Raw genomic sequence first — 22,585 nt, 5'->3', positions numbered from 1 at the left:
ATAAGCATTACAATTGTTCAGAAAGAATCTTGCTGTTCTCTTTCAGGTTAGATGTATGAGAATTCATTGTCTCCTGTAAATAAACCTGTTGAGGTTTTGTTCTCTGGAAAGAAGTCTCTTTCTGCTATCTGGCTTTGGTCACAGTCATGTAGAGCAGTAGCCAGTCTACAAGGACATGACTGAATTTCCATTTCCAGCGTTTCCTAGTTGTGTCTCACATTTTCCAATTCAGAACTGACCATTTTATTCTTCGTTGTCAAAATGCTAAGCTGTCCACTGTCTTTAAATACTGTCTTTGTTCATTCTTCCTTATCCAATTTTATAGCCTTTTGAATATTAGCATTCTTTTCTTTCACACTTTCAATGTCCTCCAAAAAAAATTTTTCTCCCTTAGCAGGTTCTGCTGTTGAATTTTGTCTAGTTCCAGTCTAAGCATGGCAATTTTTTCCCAGAACATGCTATTTTCATGCAAGAGATCTTTTTCTTTCTTATGGCTAAGAGAATTCTAAGTCAACAAAGCAACATTTTCGTTAGCACACAATAGAATAACATATCATAATTTCCTCTGAATTTAAAGCATAAGATGTATATTTGTATAATGAAAGAATTCCCATGGTGAATATGTAACTGAAAAAAAGTTGAACAAAACTTCAAACCTAATAGAGTGTAAATTCCAGAAAGTTTCAATATTGATTTAAACACCACGAAAAATAAATCACTAGAGGATTTTAAATAATTTTGGAATTGGAAAAGCCTTTCTCTGAATAACAAAATAATCATAGGCATAAAATATAAGATTAATACATTTGACTACGTTTTAAAAATTGGATTTACACTCTGATATCTATCCTATAAACCACACCATTGTAAGAGCCTTAGCTATGCATATATTTGGACAGAAGCAGTTCCTCTAAGTTTTCAAGTTCCTTTTTCCGAAGAAGGTTTTATCAATATATGACTTTTCTAATACTGTTATAGTCAGTTATAAGAATTACATTTATTCATAACTTAAATCTAAGTTTTGTATCCTATATGTACACATCTGCATCTAAGCATTGCACTTCTACATCCAACTGTGAACTCATTTAAGATCAGGATTCTTAAAAAGAGAAATAAAAAAATATATGCAGCTGGATACTGTGGCTCACACCTGTAATCCCAGCAGCATGTAATGTTCAGTGTTCTATGTAGTACTGCACTTCTACATGTGGCTGGGCGCAGTGGCTCACACCTATAATCCTAGCTGCTGAGGTGCATGGATCATGAGGTCAGAAGTTCGAGACCAGTGTGGCCAGCATAGGGAAACTTCGTCTCTACTAAAAATAAAAAAATTAACCAGGAATGGTGGTGTGCACCTGTAATCCCAGCTACTCAAAAGGTTTAGGTAGGAGAATTATGTGAACCAGTAGGTGGAGGTTGCTGTGAGCTGAGATCATGCCATTGCACTCCAACCTGGGCGACAGACTGTGTGAGACTCTGTTTCAAAATAAACGTGTGTGTGTTTGTGTGTGTGTTTGTGTGTGTGTGTATGTATATAGGTGTGTATATATATGTGTGTGTGTGTGTATTTACCTGTACATGTGTGTAATACACACAGATGTATATAGTATATTGTGAAGAATTTTCCCTATGTTGTCTGATGCTAGTTCTAGTGATCCTCCAGAAAATCACCGTTACGTCTGTGCTGTAAACACATAATACAAAAGAAACCTTTAATTCAAAATATTAATAATAAATAAGATAGGACTTATAGAGTTTTTCTTAGAAATCATGAGATTAAGGAAGATCCAAGATGCCTGAATAAGAACATCTTCGGAATGTAGTTACCAGCAAGAACAGTGCAGAGAGTGAGTGCTCACTACATTTCCAAAGAAGTTTTCACTGCCAACAGACCAGGAGATTCCTGAGCATAAAAGTGCCATGAGTTTTCATTTCAGCAGTTTCAGCCAGGGATGCATCAGGACAAAGAAACTCACAAAAGTTTGGGTGGCCATTTCAACTGGTGCCTGGAATGCCTGGGAGACAGAGCTGTCCATTCAACTGAAAGGGAGGGGGCTGAGACAGGAAACCAGGTGATGTGATCTGGCTTGATGGGTACCACACCCACGAGACAAGAAATCTGAAACACTCTGGATTAAGAGTTTCACAAAAAGCGCAGCTGGAACTGGGATGGCCCAACTTCGTGGGGGGAAGGGCATCCCCCAATACCAAGGCAGTCTGCCACTACCAATGCAGACTACTTTGTGCCAGGCAGGGCATCTAAGAAAAAAGGCAGCAGCATGGCAGGAACTTATAAATAAGGCTGACCTTCCTAGGACAGAGCACCTGGGAAAACAGCAGATTATGAGTTCAGCTGCAGCAGAGTTAAAGGTACCAGCTCAGCAGCACTGTACAAAACAACAGAACTCCCAGCACAGCACTTGAGCTCTTATAAGGGACAGAATGTCTCCTCAAGCAATTCTCTGAGCCCCATATACACAAAAAGACACCTCATAAAGGAAAGCTCAGGCCAACATCTGGTGGATACCATTCTGGTGTGAGGATAGCGGAGGCAGAAACTGGCAGCAACCCTTGCTGTTCTGCAGCCCCATGGGTGATCTCCAGGTGAGTGGGATCTTGACAGCACCTCCAGTGATCCTGCAGCAGAGGGGCCTGACTGTTAGTAGGAAAACTAAGTGGAAAGAAATAGCTTCAACATCAATAAAAAGGGCATCCATTTAGAGAGCCCACCTGAAAGTCACCAAGTACAAAGACCACAGGTAGATAAAGCCACTAAGATGGGAAGAAACCAGCGCAAAAAGGAAGAAAACACCAAAAACCAGAAGACTTCTTCTCATTTAAGGGATCATAACTCCTCACCAGCTAAGGATCAAAGATAGATGGAGAATGAATCTGATGAATTGACAGAAATCGGCTTCAGAAGGTGGGTAATAACAAACTTCTCAGAGCTAAAAGAACGCGTGCTAACCCAATGTAAAGAAACTAAGAACCTAGAAAAAAGGTTAGATGATATACTGATTAGAATAAATAGATTAGAGAAGAATAGAAACGACTTGATGGAGCTGAAAAACACACCACAACAACTTCATGAAGCATACACAAGTTTCAAAGGCAGAACTGACCAAGCAGAAGAAAAAGTATCAGAGATTGAAAATCAATGCAATGAAGTAAAATAAGAAGGCAAGAATAGAGAGGAAAGAGTGAAAAGAAATGAACAAAGCCTCCAAGAAATATGGGATTATGTGAAAAGACCTCATCTACGTTTGATAGGCACACCTCAGTGTACAGAAAGAATGAATGCAAGCTGGAAAACACTCTTCAGGATATTATCCAGGAGAACTTCCCCAACCCAGCAAGGCAGGCCACTATTCAAGTCCAGGAAGTATGGAGAACACCACAAAGATATACCTCAAGAACAGCAACCCCAAGACACATAATCGTCAGATTCACCAGGGTCGAAATGCAGGAAAAAATGCTGAGGGCAGCAAAAGAGAAAGTCGGGTTACCCTCAAAGGGAAGCCTACCAGACTCACAGTGGATCTCTCCACACAAAACCTACAAGCCAGAAGAGAGTGGGGGCCAATATTCAACATCCTTAGAGAAAAGAACTGTCAACCTAGAATTTAATATCCAACCAAATTAAGCTTCACATTCGAAGGAGAAAGAAAATCCTTTATGGACAAGCAATTACTGAGAGATTTTCTCACCACCAGGCCTGCCTTACGAGAGCTCCTGAAAGGAGCACTAATCAAGGAAAGGAACAATCAGTAACAGCCACTCCAAAAATGTACCAAATGGTAAAGACCATCGACACAATGAAGACAATGTGTCAACTAAAGGACAAAACAGCCTGCTAGCGTCAAAATGGCAGTATCCAATTCACACATAACAAAATTATCCTTAAATGTAAGTGGACTAAATGACCCAATTAAAAGACATAGACCATCTGATTGCATAAAATGTCAAAACCCATCAGTGTGCTGTATTCAGGAAACCCATCACTTGTGCAAGGACACATGTAGGCTAAAAATAAAGGGATGCAGAAAGACGTGTCAAGCAAATTGAGAGCAAATAAAAAGCAGGAGCTGCAATCCTAGTCTCTGATAAAATGGACTTTAAAACAACAAAGATCAAAAGACACAAAGAAGGGCATTACATAAAGGTAAAAGGATCAATGCAACAAGAAGAGCTAACGATCCTAAATATTTATGCACTCAATACAGGAGCACCAGGGTAGCACCGAGGAACATAATGCAAGTCCTTAATGACTTACAAAGAGACTTAGACTCCCACATAATAATAATGGGATACTTTAACAGTCCATTGTCACTGTTAGACATATCATTGAGACAGAAAATTAAGAAGGAGGTCCAGGACATGAACTCAGATCTGGACCAAGCAGACCTAATAGACATCTACAGAAATATCCAACCCAAATCCATAGAATATACATTCTGATCAGCACCACACAGCACCTACTCTAAAACTGACCACATAATTTAAAATAAATCACTCCTAAGTAAATGCAAAACAAATGAAATCATAACCGTCTCTCAGACCATATGCAATCAAATTAGAACTCAGAATTAAGAAACTAACTCAGAACTGCAGAACTTCATGAAAATAGAACAACTGGCTTCTGAATATCGACTGGATAAACAATGAAATGAAGGCAGAAATAAAGATGTTCTTTGAAACAAATGAGAACAAAGACACAACGTGCCAGAATCTCCGGGACACTTTTAAAGCAGTGTCGAGAAGGCAATTTATAGTAATAAATGCCAACTAGAGAAGCAAGGAAAGATCTAAAATTGACACTCTATTGTAAAAATTGAAAGAGCTAGAGGAGAAAGGTCAAGAAAATCTCAAAAGCTAGCAGAAGACAAGAATTAACTAAGATCAGAACAGAACTGAAGGAGACAGAGACACAAAAAGCCCTTCATAAAATCAATAAGTCCAGGAGCAGATTTTTTGAAGAGATCAACAAAATAGACAGAGCCCTAGCCAGATTAATAAAAAAGAAAAGGGAGAAGAATGAAATAGATGCAATAGAAAACGATAAAGGGGATATCATCACTGACTCCACAGAAATACAAACTACACTCAGAGATTCCTACAAATAACTTTATGCATATAAACCAGTAAACCTGGATGAAATGAATAAATTCCTCAACATTTGTACTCTACCAAGACGAAACCAGGAGGAAGTTGAAACCCTGAGTAGATCAATAACAAGGGCTGAAGTAGAGGCAGGAATCAATAGCCTACCAACCAAACAAAGTCCAGGTCCAGAGGGTTCACAGATGAATTCTACCAGAAATACAAAAAGAAGCTGGTTTCATTCCTTCTGAAACTATCAATCCATACGAAGAGAGAGAATCCTCCCTAACTCATTTTGTGAGACCAACATCATCCTGATACCAAAACCGGGCAGAGACTCAACTAAAAAAGAAAACTTCAGCCCAATCTCCATGATGAATATCGATGAAAAAATCTTCAATAAAATACTGGCAAACTGACTGCAACAGCACATCTAGAAGCTTATCTGTCACGAACAAGTAGGCTTCACCCTAGGAATGCAAGACTGGTTAAACATATGCAAATCCATAAATGTAGTCCATCACATAAAGGAACCAAAGTGCAAAACCACATGATTATCTCAATAGATGCAGAGAAGGTCTTTGATAAAATTCAACAGCGCTTCATGGTAAAAACTCTCAATAAACTAGGTACTGGCGGAATTTAGCATAAAATGATAAAAGCTATGTATGACAAGCCTACAGCTTGTTCAGTTCAATATCATACTGAACGGGCAAAAGCTGGAAGAATTCCTTTGAAATCAGGCACTGGACAAGGATGCCCTCTCTCACCACTCCTATTCAACATATTATTGGATGTTCTAGCCAGAGCAATCAGCCAAGAAATAGAAATACAGGGTAATCGATTATGAAATAAGGAAGTCATAGTGTCTCTATTTGCAGATGACATGATTGTATATTTAGAAGACCATCGTCTCAGTCCAAAATCTTCTGAAACTGATAAGCAACTTCAGCAAAGTCTCAGGATACAAAATAATTGTGTAGAAGTCACAGGCATTCCTATATACCAACAGACAAACAGAGAGCCAAATTAAGAGTAAACTCCCATTCACAACTGCTACAAAGAGAATAAAATACCAAGGAATATAACTAAAAAAGGATGTAAAGGACCTCTTCAAGGAGACCTACAAACCACTGCTCAACAAAATAACAGAGGACACAAACAGATGGAGAAATATTCCATGCTCAGGGTTAGGAAGAATCAGTATCATGAAAATGGCCATACTGCCCAAAGTAATTATAGATTCCATGCTATCCCCATCAAGCTACCAATGAACTTCTTCACAGAACTGAAAAAAAAAGAAACACTTTCTACTTCATATAGAATCACAAGAGATCCCACATAGCCAAGACAATTCTAAGCAGAAAGAACAAAGCCAGGGACATCACATTGCCAGACTTCAAACTATACTACAAGGCTATAGTAATCAAAACAGCATGGTACTGGTATCAAAACAGCATGGTACTGGTACCAAAACAGAGACATAGACCAATGGAACAAAATAGAGACCCCAGAAAAAACACCACACATCTACAACCATCTGATCTTTGACAAACCTGGCAAAACAACCAATGAGGAAAGGACTCCATGTTTCGTAAAGTGTGTCCGGAAAACTTGCTAGCAATATGCTGAAAGCAGAAACTGGACCCCTACCTGTCACCTTACTCTGAAATTAACTCCAGATGGATCAAATATTTAAACATAAAACCTAACACCATAAAAACTCTAGAAGAAAATGTAGGCAAAACCATACAGGACATAGGCATAGGCATGGACTTCCTAACTAAAACACCAAAAGCAATAGCAATAAAAGCCAAGATAGACAGATGTGATCTAATTAACCTCCACAGCTTCTGTACAGCAAAAGGATCACCATTAGAGTGAATCAGCAACCAAGAGAATGGGAAAAAATGTTTGTGATCTACCCATCTGACAAAGGGCTAATATTCAGAATCTACAAGGAACTAAAATAGATGTACAAGAAAAAAAACAAACAACCCCATGTAAAAGTGGGAAAGGGATATGAGCAGACACTTTTCAAAAGAAGACATATATGAGGCCAAGAAACATGAAAAAATGCTCATCATCAGTGGTCATTTCAGAAATGCAAACTAAAACCACATTGAGATATCATCTCATGCCATTTAGAATGACGATCATCAAAAAAATCTAGAGACAACAGATACTGGAGAGAATGTGGACAAATAGGAACACTCTTACACAGTTGGGGGAGTGTAAATTAGTTCAACCATTGTTGAAGGCAGTCTGGCGATTTCTCAAGGATCTAGAAATAGAAATTCCATTTTACCCAGCAATCCCATTATTGGGTATATACCTAAAGAACTATAAATTGTTCTACTATAAAGACACATGCACACATATGTTCATTGCAGTTCTGTGTACAATAGCAAAGACCTGGAACCAACCCAAATGCCCATCAATGATAGACTGGACAAAGAAAATGTGGTACTTATACACCATGGAATAGTAAGCAGCCATAAAAAACGATGAGTTCGTGTCCTTCACAGGAACTTGGATGAATCTGGAAACCATCATTCTCAGGAAACTGACACAAGAACAGAAAGCCAAACACCACATGTTCTCACTCATAGGTGGGTGTGGAACAATGAGAACACGTGAACTCAGGGAGAAAAGCGTCACACACTGGGGGCAGTTGTGGGGGTTAGGAGAGGGACAGTGGAGGGTGGCGAGGGAGTGGAGGGTGCGGAAGGATAACTTGGGGAGAAATGCCAGATATACTATGCACTTAAAGTAAAATTTAAAAAAAATTCTTAAAAAATGATGAGAATAGAATCACCAGTTGTTTTCATTCTCCTTAAATATTTTCTCAATTTCGGGTGAAAGTATTTGATAAATGGGTCTGTAAAACTATATTATTGTGCTGTGAGAACTTTGAGAGACTGTTGTCACAGTAATGAGGAATGTCACTATCCACAGTCATTTTTCCCTTATCCCACTAAAATTAAAACATATGAGGACATGGCTTGAAAGGATAGTAAACACTGGCATTTGTTTTGATTATCTCTCCAAAATAGAAACAGAAAAGCTACTTCTCTCATCAATCAAATATTATTAATAAAATATATTTGACTTAGATGATGATATGGAATATCAATTTCAGTGAACTAGCTGCTTTTCATTGCTGATGGGTTGAGTGTTCCCCTTAAATAACACTTTTCTATTGGGTGATATTAATTATTGTAGATAATGTTTTTAAAATAAAATTATGACAGCCATTAGTTCTCTCTCTTCTCCTCCCCCCGCCCCCACACTGGTCTCCTCCATTTTCTTCTGGCTCTGCTTCCTTTTTCCTTCTGCCTTCTTTCTCGAATTCTTTTGCTTATCTATCATTCATTCATTTAATCTATATTTACTAGCACTTAAAGCTTCTTTAGAAGCTTCCATACTTCTGCCAAGATGGCAGAATAGGAACTGCTCTGGAGCACAGTTCCCAGTGAGAACAATGCAGAAGGCAAGTGACCTCGGCATTTCCAACCGAGGTACCAGGTTCACCTCAATGGAACTGCTTGCACAGTGGGCATAGCCTAAGGGGGGCAAACTGAGGCAGGGTGGAGCACTGACTCACCTGGGAAGTGCAACTGGCTGGAGGATGTCCCTCCTACCCAACAGAGGCCATTGGGGAACTTCTAAAGCCACTCCTGCACTTCAGTTCAGATACTGCACTTCTCCCATGGTCTTTATATCCCACACCAGGAGATTTTAGCTGGGCCAACAAGCGCTGTGGCTGACCAGCACGAATCTGAGAGGCCACTTCAGCCAGTGACATGAATTTTAAGCACAAATCTCAGTGGCCGTTTTGGCTGGCACCTGGAACGCCTGCAAGACAGAGCCTCCCACTCCCCAGAAAAAAGGGGAGCTGAAGGCAGGGAGCCAAGTGACCTTGAGTGGCAGGTGTCCCACAACAAAGACCAGCCAACTGAAGCCCACTGGCATGACAGTTTTGCAGTCAGCAGAACAGTTTGAGCTCAACCCGGGATGATGGAGCTCAGTGGGGGAAAGGGCATCCGCCGATGCCGAGGCAGTTCTAACCTTACCTGTGTAAACAGAAGCAAAGTTTACACAGCAGCTGGACTGAGCCCACAGCAGCTCAGCAGTGCCTCTACAGGCAGATTGCGACTAGGCTCCCTCCTTGCTGAGCAGGACACCTCTGACACAAAAAGGCAGCAGCACATCAGAGACTTACAAATAAAACATCACCTTCCATGAACAGAGCACCTGGGAAAGGGGTAACTGTGAGTTCTGCTGCAGCAGATTTAAACGTCCCTGCCCAGCAGCTTTCAACGGAGCAATGAAGCTCCCAGCCCAACACTTGAGCTCAGATAAGGGAGAGACTGACTCCTCAAGTGACACACTGACCCCCATATATCCAAAAAGATACCTCATAGAGGAGAGCTCTGGCTGATATCTGGTGGGTACCCTTCTGGGATGAAGCTACAAGAGGAAAGAACAGGCAGCAATCTTTGCTGTTCTGCAGCACCACAGGGGATTCCCAGGCAAACACACTCTCCAGTGGACCGCCAGTAGTTCTATAGCAGAGAGGCCTGTTGGAAGAAAAACTGAAAAAAAAAAAAAAAAAAAAAAAAAAAAAAAAAAAAAAAAAGAGAGAAAGAAGTAGCTTCAACATCAACAGAAGGCATGTCCACTCAGAGATCCCATCCAAAAGTCACAAACTTCAAAGACCAAATGTAGAAAAATCCACAAAGTATGGAAGAAAAAAACACACAAAAAATGAAATCGCCACAGACCAGAATGACTCTCCTCCTCCAAGGGATCACAACTCCTAACCAGCAAGGGAACAAAACTGGATGGAGAATGAATTTGATGAATTGACAGAAGCAGGCTTCAGAAGATGTGTAATAACAAACTTCTCTGAGATAAAGGAACATGTTCTAACCTAATGCAAAGAAGCTAAAAACCTTGAAAAAAGGTTAGATGAAATGCTAACTAGAATAATCAGCTTAGAGAAGAACATAAATGACTTCACGGAGCTGAAAAACACAGCACAAGAACATTGGGAGAAGTGCCTCATGTAGGTGATGGGGGGATGCAGGCAGCAAACCACCATGACATGTGTTTACCTATGCATCAATCCTGCAAGATCTGCACATGCACTTCAGAACTTAATTACAAAAAAAAAATTAAAAAAAAATTAAAAAAAATTTAAAAAAAATTCCTGACCATGGGAAGGGAAATCAGGAAAAGTGAAGAGAGATAGATCACAATCCCCAAGGATTCTCCCTTACTTTCAGGAAAGTAACAGTGTACAGTAATAAAAATGAGGATTATCAGTCCCCAACTAGAAGACTTCCTCTCTGGAAGCTTTCCTGAGAGCCAATTTCAACATTGGGTACTAATTCCCTGAGTCTCGTCTTATAAAGAAAGTCTTTCTAATCCTATGTTGGAAAGACATGGAAGAACAAGGGGCATAATTTAAAAAATTTGAACTGGAATTTACTTCCTAATGAAGTATTAAAAACAAACAATTTCAAGGTAACTAGAGCTTTGTTTTACTGAGCTCTTCTAAGCATTATAATATGTTACAAGATAGTGAGTTGTCAAATTAGAATGAATAATTTAGTTCCTCTGACTTAAGTGCTTCAGAAGATAGGAGAATGAATACATTTAATATTTACAGTCTTCACCTCTGAGATATGTGTAATCTTTACAAATATGAGTAACATACATAAAATATTATATATAGAAATGTTACAGTACACAAATGCTAAATTAAAAGTGATATAAAAGATAAATGCTATGAATCCTTACCTAAATATATATTTTCTTCAAATTAGAATACTGTTACAGTGTGTTCTATAATCTCCTGTTAAATTGAAACATTTGATGGCAATCTATGTATATGAATATCATCAGTTCAATGTAAAAAAAAAAAAAGGAAAAAAGAAAACCAAAAACTGGCAAATGAAAAATCTTACGACTACTGGATCTATTCTGTGTATTTTTCTGTGTTGTGGGTGATGTATATAAATAAAAAAGGACTATAATTGGCTTTAAAATAATAAATGTTTAAATCAAATTAATTCTTTCAGAAGAATAAGAACTCTAGTACCTTTTACTTCGCATGACTTTAGTAATATTTGAGAAATAAAGACAGGTTTAAAGTTTATTGGTAAAATAACGACATTAGCTCTAAATTAGGCAGGTCAGATATTAGGTTTGTAAAATGCTTTAAAGTAATACACTGCTTTTTTCGACTTTTAAAATTTGCTCAACTTACCTGCTTTGGAGTCACTAGATTCTAGGTAAGGTCTGGGAACATGTGGAGTTAGCCGTGCTCCCTGGCTATGCTTTAAAAAGTCAGACTTTACATGCACTTGTGTCTGGTGTCCTAGGCTTCATACTTAGTACAAAATTAAAATCACTTACCTGCCAGGTGTTTCACAAAAAAAAAAAAAAAAAAAAAAAAAAAAAATTGCTAAGAGCTAACATAGTAACATGTAATTGAAACTAATGAAAAACTTTTACATGGAAGCTTTGTGGAAAAAATGAAATGTGCTTTCAGTAAAACATTATAAGACATTAGAATGTAAATTTTGCTTAGTACAGAAGGTTAAAAAGTGTTTTGACTTAAATAGAATGAAGCTAAAGGTTTGAGCAAGTTGTGGAAGGTTTGTGAACTAGTCATCTTGTAAAAGAAACACCGTGGGAACACACTGGCTAAATTTAAAGGAGTATTGTTCAGTTTTTCCATAAATTGAACATTGGAATAAAAACACAACAGGGTTTTCTTAGAGCACTAGCTTTGTTTAATACAAATTTGTAAAAGGTTATCAAAAGCTTATAAGAATTTCAACTTATAGTCAAACTGATGAAGACTGGATGAATTCATCTTTAAGGTTTTATTAAAAATTTGAGTTGACATTAACAGTACACTAATGCAAGAGAGAAATTTGGCTTTCTTTCTTGAATATGATTTTAACATAATATTAAAGAATAAAAAATATTTCTGTCTCTCCTCAAACAAATTACAGGAAAAAGAAGGGAAAGACGCACATTGCTTGAAAAACTGAGTCTTCTATCAATGAGTAAAGGCTTTTGCCTTTAAACATTTTTTGAGTTACCATTTTGGTTAAATGAATGACTTACTGTGACCTGGCATTCCATTTTATATCAAGTGTTTTAGGCCTTTAGTATATTTATATCAATATTAATATATTTGATACACTTCCCCAAATCCAATTTTATCTTCAAATTTAAGTCTTTTTGACTTCTTAATTTGGAATGCAAAAGAGGGCACTGAAAAATCGAAAAGAGAAATATACGGAATTACTTGACATATTTTTACATAAGGAGCACTGTCAAAATAAGAAATATTTTACCTTTTTCAGATTATATTGTAATCAATGTTCATATACGTTTGAAAATGGTATGAAATTCCTAAAATTGTAATACGTCAAAGTATATGCTATTAATTATATTGCTTCCATGATAAACTGTAGACCACAGAAATGAACAAATTTTCTTGTCAATCATGTAACTATAACTATTTAACATCATTTCCACATTTAACTGCTTAATACTGATGCAGTTTCTGAAAACTTCACAAGCACAAAATGTCCTAGAATATGGTGTCTTTTAGAAGGTTCCTGAAATAATGGAAAGACCATGAAAAAGAGCTCTTGAATACTGATTTCTGGAAACTTTAGAATCACATCATTTGTCAAATAATCCCAAATAGTTTAAGGACTGTGTAAGATTTCCTGGAATTTTAATGAAAAGTCTTACTTGTTTTTAAAACTCCTACCCAAGTAGAAGAAAACTTAATTGAATACCAAGAAAACATTTTGTCAGACTGTCATTCTAAATCAGCCAATACTGAAACTGTTTATATATGCAATTTGAATGAATTCCATGGTATAAGTCAAGCTACAACCTATGGCAACCCATCAGTTACAACTACTATGAACTTAAATTGGAGAAACAGCTGGTATTTAAAAGAATATAAGTTCAACATTAAGCATGGACTCACGGAGAACCAAGACCGCTGCCTTGTCCTTCCTGGGTCCATACTCAAAGTTCTTCTTAAAGGAGAACTACAAACCATTGCTCAAAGAAATAAGAGAGGTCACAAACACATTTTAAAAATCCATGCTCATGGATACAAAAAAATCAGCATTATAAAAATAGCCCCATGGTTCAAACTAATTCATAGATTCAATGCTATTCCCATCAAGCTACCAGTGACTTTCTTTACAGAATTGCCAAAAACTGCCTTTAATTTCATATGGGATGAAAAAAGAGCCCGCATAGCAAAGCAAATAGGACATCACTGGAGACATCATGCTACCTGACTTCAAACTATACTACCAAACTACAGTAACCAAAACAGCATGGTACTGGAACCAACACAGATATATAGAGCAATCGAATGGGACAGAGCCCTCAAAAATAATGCCACACATCTACAACCATCTGAACTTTGACAAACTAGACCAAAAAAACAATCGGGAATGGATTACCTATTTAATAAAAGGTGTTGGGAAAACTGGGTAGCCATATGCAGAAAACTGAAACTGGACCCCTTACTTACACCTTATACAAAAATTAACACAAGATGGATAAAAGACTAAAAGTGAAGACCTAAAATGATAAAAACCCTAGAAAAAAACCTAGGCAATACCATTCAGAACATAGGCATAGGCAAAGACTTCATGACTAAAACACCAAAAGCAAAGGCAACAAATGTCAAAATTGACAAATGAGATCTAAATAAACTAAAAACTTCTTCACAGAAAACTAAAATGAAACAAAACACAACTATCATCGAAGTGAATGGGCAACCCACAGAGTGGGAGAAAATTTTTGCAATCTATCCATCTGACAAAGGACTAATATGCAGAATCTATAAAGAACTTAAGTTTACCAGAAAAAAACCAACTCCATCAAAAAGTAGGCAAAGAATATAAACAGACACTCCTCTAAAGAAGACATTTATGAAGCCAACAAACATATAATGAAAAGTTCATCATCATTTGTCATTTCAAAAAAACAATAATTTTAAACGTCAGAAAACAACAGATGCTGGAGAGGATGTAGAGATATAGGAACTCATTTACACTGTTGGTGGGAGTGTAAATTAGTTCAACCATTGTGGAAGACAGTGTGGTGATTCCTCAACAATCTAGAAATAGAAATGCCATTGGACCCAGCAATCCCATTACTGGGTATATAACCACAGGATTATAAATCATTCTACCACAAAGACATATGCACATGTATGTTTACTGTGGCACTGTTCACAACAGCAAAAACTTGGAACCAACCCAAATGTCCATCAATAATAAACTGGATAAAGAAAATGTGGCACATATACACCATGAAATATTATAGAGTCATGAAAAAGGATGAGTTTGTGTCCTTCTCAGGGACATGGATGAAGCTAGAAACCATCATTCTCAGCAAACTGACACAAGAACAGAAAACAAAACACCACATGTTCTCACTCATAAGTGGGAGTTGAACAATGAGAGTACATAGACACAGGGAGGAAAATATCACACACCAGGGCCTGTTGCGGTTGGGCCTAGTGGAGGAATAGCATTAGGAGAAATACCTAAGGTAGATCATGGGTTGATGGGTGCAAGAAGCCCCCACGGTATGTGTATACCTATGTAACAAACATGCACATGTACCACAGAATTTAAAGCATAATAATAATAAGAATAAGAAATCTGCTTTTTTTTTTTTTTTTTTTTCTCGTGATCCACCCGCCTCGGCCTCCCAAAGTGCTGGGGTTACAGGCTTGAGCCACCGCGCCCAGCTACTTTGTGTAATTTTTTTTTTTTTTTTTAGAAAAAGCATAAAGAAGAGGAAGAATGAGAAAGAGGAAGAGGGAGAGAGGATGGGGGTATTGCTTTATTGTCCAGGCTAGAATGCAATCTAAATATGGGTATGCCTACAATTGTCCTATAATGGAGACATAAAAGAAAATGAGGGAACAGAATAACAAACAAGGAGCCAACCAACATTTCGTTTAAACTTGTAAGTTGATATGATGTGGTACTGATAAGAGTGTATATTTTGTGTATTTAAAGTGAAGAGTTCTATAAATGTTAATTATGCTTACGTGTTCCAGATCTGAGTTCAAGTCCTGGATATCGTTGTTAATTTTCTGTCTCATTGATGTGTCTAATAATAATGTTGAAGTCTCCCACTATTATTGTGTGGGAGTCTAAGTCTCTTTATTAGTCTTGTATGTCTGGGTATTCCTTTATTGGGTGCGTATATATTTAGGATCTTTAGCTCTTCTTGTTGTTGCATTGATCCTTTTATCATTGTATAATGTCCTTCTTTGCTTCTTTTGATCTTTGTTGCTTTAACGACTATTTTGTCAGGGGCAAAAATTTTAACTTCTGCTTTTTATTTATTTATTTTTGCTCTCTGTTTGGTTGGTAAATCTTTCTCCATCCCTTGTTTTGAGTCTTTGTGTATCCTTGAATGTGAGATGGGTCTGGATGCAGCATACTGATGGGTTTTAGTTTTCTGTTCAAATTGGCTGTCTGTCTTTGGATTGGGGGATTTAGTCGATTTAAATTTAGAATTAATAATGACATATGTGAGTTTAATACTGTCATTTAATATTAGCTGGCTATTTTGCTCATTAGTTGATGTAAATTCTTCATTTTATTGATGCTCTTTTTAGTATTTTTTAGAAAGGCTGATACTGTTTGTTCCTTTCTATGTGTAGTGGTTCTTTCAGAAGCTCTTGTAAAGCAGGTCTAGTGGTGATGAAATCTCTGAGTGCCTTGTTTATTCAGAAAAAACTTTATTTTTCCTTCACTTATGAAGCTTAGGTTGGCTGGATGTGAAATTCTTGGTTGAAAGTTCTTTTCTTTAAGGATGTTGAATATTGGTCCCCACTCTCTTCCGGCTTATAGGGTTTCTGCTGAGAGATCTGCTGTAAGTCTGATAGGCTTCCCTTTGTGGGTAACCTGACCTTTCTCTCTGGCTGCCCTTAGTATTTTCTCCTTCATTTCAACCCTGGTGAACCTGATGATTATGTGCCTTGGAGTTGCTCTTCTCGAGGAATATCTTTGTGGTGTTCTCTGTATTACCTGGAGTTGAATATTATCCTGCCTTACTAGGTTGGAAAAATTTTCCTGAATAATATCCTGAAGCATATTTTCCAGCTTGGATTCATTCTCTTCGTCACATTCAGGTACACCTATCAAGCGTAGATTAGGTCTTTTCACATAGTCTCATAATTCTTGAAGACATTGCTCCTTTGACTTTATCCTTTTTACTCTAATCTTGTCTTCTTGTTTTATTTCATTGAGTTGGTCTTCGACCTCTGATATCCTTTCTTCTGCTTGATCAATTCGGCTGTTAAAACTTGTGCATACTTCACGTAGTTCTCATATTGTGTTTTTCAGCTCCATCAATTCACTTATATTCCTCTCTAAATTGTGTATTCTTGTTAAGATTTCATCAAACCTTTTTTTAAAGTTCTTTGTTTCTTTAGATTGAGTTAGAACAAGTTCTTTTAATTCACAGAAGTTTCTCATTATCCACATTTTGAAGCCTGCTTCTGTAATTGGAACACACTCGTTCTCCATCAAGCCTTGTTCCGTTGCTGATGAGGAACTGGGATCCCCTGCTGAGGGAGAGGCGTTCTGATCTTGGGTATTCTCAGCCTTTTTTGGCTGTTTTCTTCCCTTTGATATAAATTTATCCATCTGTGGTCTTTGTATTTACCGTCTTTGTAATTGGGTTTCTGAGTGGATGTCCAACTTACTGATTCTCAGTGCCAAAATCTGAGCAACCCACTGCGCTGACTAAATCAGCAGTGTTAAGATTGATGGTGCTTTTCTGACTCTGCACCAAGAACTGACGCTCTGAGGCACCGGCAAAACCGCTTCGCCGGTCACAAGAGTCGCGATAGCGACCCATGGGGCTCCTCCACTGGGAATCTCCTGGTGCGTGAGCAACAAGAATTCATGTGATGGTGCGGTGTCCTCTCGTTCTTTGCACTTTCACTGGGAGCTACAATCCCGAGCTGCTAGTGATCAGCCATCTTGGATCTCTTGTCCCCAATCTGCTTTTAATTATGAAGCTCTTAAAGGAAATCCTTTTGAATCTCTTACTACGACATCATAGCTGGGAAAAACTGCTGATATTTTAAAAGTAACAAATACCAAACCAGAAAGAACTAGACTTAGGAACCAAACTCAGGTTGCTGTAGGGAACAGGGCAGAATCTTAGGATTGGAAGGTCACCAGTGCTCCTTCCGTCTGGCCTTGGCTGGTAAAAGATGGCCTAATATGACAGAAAATTTTTTTAACTAGGTTAAAAAAAAGAAGAAATTTCTGCGAATTAGAAAATACGTACTTGGCAGCTACAAGAGTTTTAGCCAATTCAGATGACTTGCTTCCTAAAATTTGAATATTCCCTTGGATTTGACCAAGTCAGAAAGATATAGTCATAATTGATGAAAGAAAAGTGAAATAACAACAAAATCCCAAACATAAATAAATAAAAAAGTTAAGAAAATAAAAAAAATGTACAATAAATATGATTACTGAGTATCATAATGTTAAGGAGAAATTAAAACTAAGTGGTTGGTAATCTTAACTTTTAGTCATTAAGGAAAAATTTTAAGACAAATCTCTAATTTAGCCACTTACTTGGAAATAAGCCTCAGGCTGATGACTGTTCTCTACCATCTTAGAAGTAGGAAAAAATTCACACCCACATTTCCTGCCAGAAGCAAGCTGAAACTCAAGAAACGAAGTTCCTGCTCTCCACCATCATGGAAGCAGAACAACTTGTCTTCCTTACCAGAAATGAGAAAAACTTCATAAAAGGAGCTGTAAAGCAAAATCAGCCTTAGCTCTGAACCAAATTTTGGGAGATCTGGGACGCTCCGGAGGGCAGAAGCTCCCAAACCTCAGCAAATCATCTATCCTATTGGTTTGAACAATAAGGATAGCCCAGGTTGGTATCAAGCAATAATGACATTTATTGAAGGTCAGGGCCACATTGGTAATGTCCTTCTCTTTTTTTTATCTTTTTCTTCTGAGGTAGAGTCTCGCTCTGTTGCCAGGCACCAGACTGGAGTGCAGTGGTGCAATCTCAACTCACTGCAACCTCTGTGTCCTGGGTTCAAGCAATTCTCCTGCCTCAGCCTCCTAGGTAGCTGGGACTACAGTCTCATGTCACCACGCTCAGTTAATATTTTTTTTTATTTTTTTATTTTTAGTAGAGATGGGGTTTCACCATGTTGGCCAGGATTGGCTTGTACTCTTGACCTCATGATCCGCCCGCCTCGGCCTCCCGAAGTGCTGGAATTACAGGCTTGAGCCACCGCGCCGGGCCCATGTCCTTCTCTTTTTATCTGTATTCGTATAGCCTGTTTTGTCAGAAACCAGGATTGCAACACCTGCTTTTTTCTGTTTCCCATTTACTTGAAGGATTTTTCTCCATTCATTTTGAGCCTATGTGTGGGAGTTCATGTGAGATGGGTCTCTTAAAGACAGCATACTCAAATGAGTCTTGGCTCTTTATCTATCTTGCTGCCCTATGTCTTTCAATTGGAGCATTTAGCCCATTTACATTTAAAGTTAGCAATGATATGTAAGGATTTGATCCTGTCATCACGCTCCTAATTGATAACTTCACAGACTTGCATACGTGGTTGGTTTTTTAGCATCACTGGTCTGTGTAATTCAGTGCATTTTTGTAGTGGCTGGTGATGATCTTTTCTTTCCATATTAAATTCTACTTTCAGGAGCTCTTGTAAGGTAGATCTGCTGGTAATGAATTCCCTCAGCATTTGCTTGCCTGAAAATGATCTTATTTCTCCTTCACTTATGACACTTAGTTTTGCTGGACTTGAAGTTCCAGGTTGAAATTTTTTTCTTTAAGTAGTTGAATATCTCTTCTGGCTTGTGGGATTTCAGCTGAGTGGTTCACTGTTTGTCTGAAGGGATTCCTTTTGTAGGTGACTTTGTCTTTCTCCCTAGCTGCCTTTGACAATTTTTATTTCATTTTGACCTCAGAGAACCTGATGATTATGTGTCTTAGAGGTGTTCTTCTTGTGGCATATATGAGGTTCTCTGGATTTCCTGAATTCAATGTTGTTCTGTCTGGCTAGGTTGGGGAAATTCTGATGAATGATATTCTGAAATATGTTTTCCAATTTGGTTACATTTTTGTCATCTCTTTCAGGTACATTAATAAGGCATATATTTCACCTTTTTACATAATCCTTTATTTCTCAAAGGTTTTGTTCATTCCTTTTCATTCTTTTCCCCCATTCTTGCCTCTTTTCTTTCAGAAAGCCAGTTTTCAAGCTCTGAGACTCTTACCTTTGCTTGATCTATTCTACTAGGTGGTCTTGCACATGAGATGGTGCTGGTCTGACCTCAGCACTCCTTAGTCTGCTTGCCTCTCCCAGGACCCCAGCCTGGCCATACCTGCTTACAGGGCACCCTTGGGTGCCCACATACATTACAAAAATTTTTATAAGGCAATCACACACAATTACCATGTGGCTGCATTATAAAATTCATGTAGTGTGCTTTTCAGCTCTATCACATCAGTTTATTCTTTTTTTAAAAGCTGTACTTCAGGTTATAGGGTACACATGCAGATCATGCAGAATTGTTGCATAGGTACACACATGGCAATGTGGTTTCCTGCCTCCATCCCGTCACATACATCTGGCATTTCTCTTCAGGTAATCCCTCCCTGACCTCCCCAACCCCTGGTGTCCCCCTGTTGGCCACCCCCAAAAAGACCCCTGTGTGTGATGCTTCCCTCCCTGTGTCCATGTGTTCTCATTATTCATCACCTGCCTATGAGTGAGAACATGCAGTGTTGGATTTTCTGTTCTTCTGTCAGTTTGCTGAGAATGATGGTTTCCAGATTGATTCATGTCCCTACAAAGGACACAAACTCATCGTTTTTTGTGGCTGCATAATATTCCGTGGTGTATGTGTGTCACAATTTCCTTGTCCAGTTTATCATCTCTGGAAATTTGGGCTGTTTTCAGTTCTTTACCATTGTAAACAGTGCCACTGTGAATATACATGTGCATGTTTCTTTATAATAGAATGATTTATAATCCTTTGGGTATATACCCAGTAATGGGATTGCTGGGTCAAATGGAATTACAATTTCCAGGCCCTTGAGCAAGTGCCACACTGCCTTCCACAATGGTTCAACTAGTTTGTACTTCTAGCAAGACTGTAAAATTGTTCCTATTTCTCCACATGCTCTCTGGTATCTGTTGTCTCCAGATTTTTTAATGGTCACCATTCTAACTGGCATGAGGTGATATCTCAATGTGATTTTGATTTCTCTAATAACCAGTGATGATGAGTATTTTTTCACATGTTTATTGCCCTCAGATATATCTTCTTTTCAAAAGTGTCTGTTCATATCCTTTGTCCACATTTGAACGGGTTTGCTTGTTTTTTTCCCTGTAAATCTGCTTTATTTTTTGTAGATTATGGATATCAGCCATTTGTCAGATGGGTAGATTGCAATAATTGTTTCTCATTCTGCTGGTTGCTGGCTCACTCTAATGATGGTTTCTTTTGCTGTACATAAGCTCTGGAGTTTAATAAGGTCCCATTTGTCTATTTTCCTTTTTGTTGCCAATGCTTTTGGTGTTTTAGTCATGAAGTACTTGCCTACACCTATGTCCTGTATGGCTTTTCCTATTTTTTGTCTAGATTTTTTTATGGCATTAGGTCTTATGTCTAGATCTTTAATCCATCTGGAGGTAATTCTACTGTAAGGTGAAAGGAAGAGGTCCAGTTTCTGCTTTCTGGACACTGGTAGCCTGTTTTCCCAACAACAATTATTAAACAAGAAATCCTTTTCCCATTGCTTGTCTTTGTCAGGTTTGTCAAAGATGAGATGGTTGTAGATGAGTGCCATTGCCACCAGGACCTCTGTTCTGTTCCATTGGTCTATTTCTCTGTTTTAGTACCAGTACCATGCTGTTTTGATTACTGTAGCTTTGTATTATAGTTTGAAATCGGGTAGCATGATGCCTCTGGCTTTGTTCTTTGTGCTTAGCATTGTCTTGGATATCCACACTCTCTTTTGCTTCCATATGAAGCTTAAGGTGGGTTTTTCCAGTTCTGTGAATAAGGTCATTGGTAGCTTGATGGGGACAGCATTGAATCTATAAATTACTTTGGGTAGTATGGCCATTTTCACGATATTGATTTTTTCTACAAATATGCAATGCTTCATGAATTTTTAAGTCCTCCTTGAGCAGGGGCCATGCTAATCTTCTCTGAATCATTCCAATTTTAATATATGTGCTGCCAAAGTGAGCACCAGTAATGTTCTTTATACTGGATATATTGCCTGTTAGCTCCTGCGATGTTTTACAACGATTTTTGGCCTCCTTGCATTGGATGTTGACATACTTCTTTCACTTAGTGAACTTTGTTTCTACCCACATTCTGAATTCTACTTGTATCATTGCAGACATGTCAGCCTCTGGCCAGTTCTGAAAACTTGAACAGGCTGAACAGTTGATGTAATCATCTGGAGGAAAGAAGGCATGCTGACTTCTTGAGTTTCAGTGTTCTTGCCCTGATTCTTCCTCATCTTTATGAGCTTATTCACCTTCAACCTTTGAGGTTGCTAACCTTTGCACAGGATATTTTTCTTTTATCATGTTTGATGATCAGGAGGGTTTGATTGTGGTTTAAGGTAGAAGCAGGCAGCTGCCTTTGGTTTTGGAGGATTTCAGTGGGCCAATATTCATCTCTCAATTCCTGGACTGTGTGCTTTAATTCTGGGAAACTTATATTGGGTCTCAACTTTTTTCTCTGGCTCCTCGAAGTTTGGAGTCTACTGCACTGAAGGAAGCAAAGTGTGGCAGGTGTTGGCAGAGTGCTAGCAGATGCAAACCTACCTGCTTCCCTGTTGGCATTTGCCCAGTGGTGGAAGTGGTGGAGGCAAGACAGCTTGGTGGCGGGCAGAAGACCCCTGCTGTGTGTGCTGTTGCACTGGAGGCAGTGTTGGTTCAGGCCAGGGTGCTGGCCTGTGCATGTCTGGGTGCCATCTCTGTGACCCCCTAAGCAGCAACGACCACTCAACGTATATTAGCATTCCCTTTTCGTGCACAGAATTAGCACAAGGAGAAGGTGTTGGCAGAGGTTGTGATTTTGTTCCTCTGCCTACCATGGCTCTTTCTTCAATGGGAGTTGGTGTGGGTTGAAGTGCGTGCTACATTCCCATGTGCTAGTAGGGCAAGTGCAGCAAAATCCACTCATGTAAACACACACCAGCAAAGTGATGTAGGACGTTTTTGTATAAAGAGCTTCAGTATGGAGAGGCAATGTAGAGGATGCTGCGTGCCTGAAGGGTCCGCTTTGCTGCATCTCTTTACTGCTCAGGCATGGTCCACTGGCACAGAAACAAAGGTGTGGGCAGCTGAGAGTGCCCTGTAGGCAGGCGT

The 22,585-nt window shown here is 38.5% G+C and overlaps 1 long non-coding RNA gene and 1 other non-coding gene across 3 annotated transcripts in view; both read right to left on the bottom strand.

Annotated features, from left to right (window-relative positions):
* The window catches only part of LOC141583197 (uncharacterized), a 776,849-nt gene that overhangs the window by 365,687 nt on the left and 388,577 nt on the right, over positions 1 to 22,585 (bottom strand). The window lies entirely within an intron of this gene.
* Positions 21,347 to 21,453, bottom strand: LOC141583222 (U6 spliceosomal RNA). The gene has a single exon (XR_012515915.1). It is a non-coding gene; the product is annotated as a U6 spliceosomal RNA (small nuclear RNA).

The sequence above is a fragment of the Saimiri boliviensis genome (genome assembly GCF_048565385.1).
Source record: "Saimiri boliviensis isolate mSaiBol1 chromosome 19 unlocalized genomic scaffold, mSaiBol1.pri SUPER_19_unloc_1, whole genome shotgun sequence".
Taxonomy (NCBI): domain Eukaryota; kingdom Metazoa; phylum Chordata; class Mammalia; order Primates; family Cebidae; genus Saimiri; species Saimiri boliviensis.
This window is presented reverse-complemented; position numbering and strand designations above follow the sequence as displayed.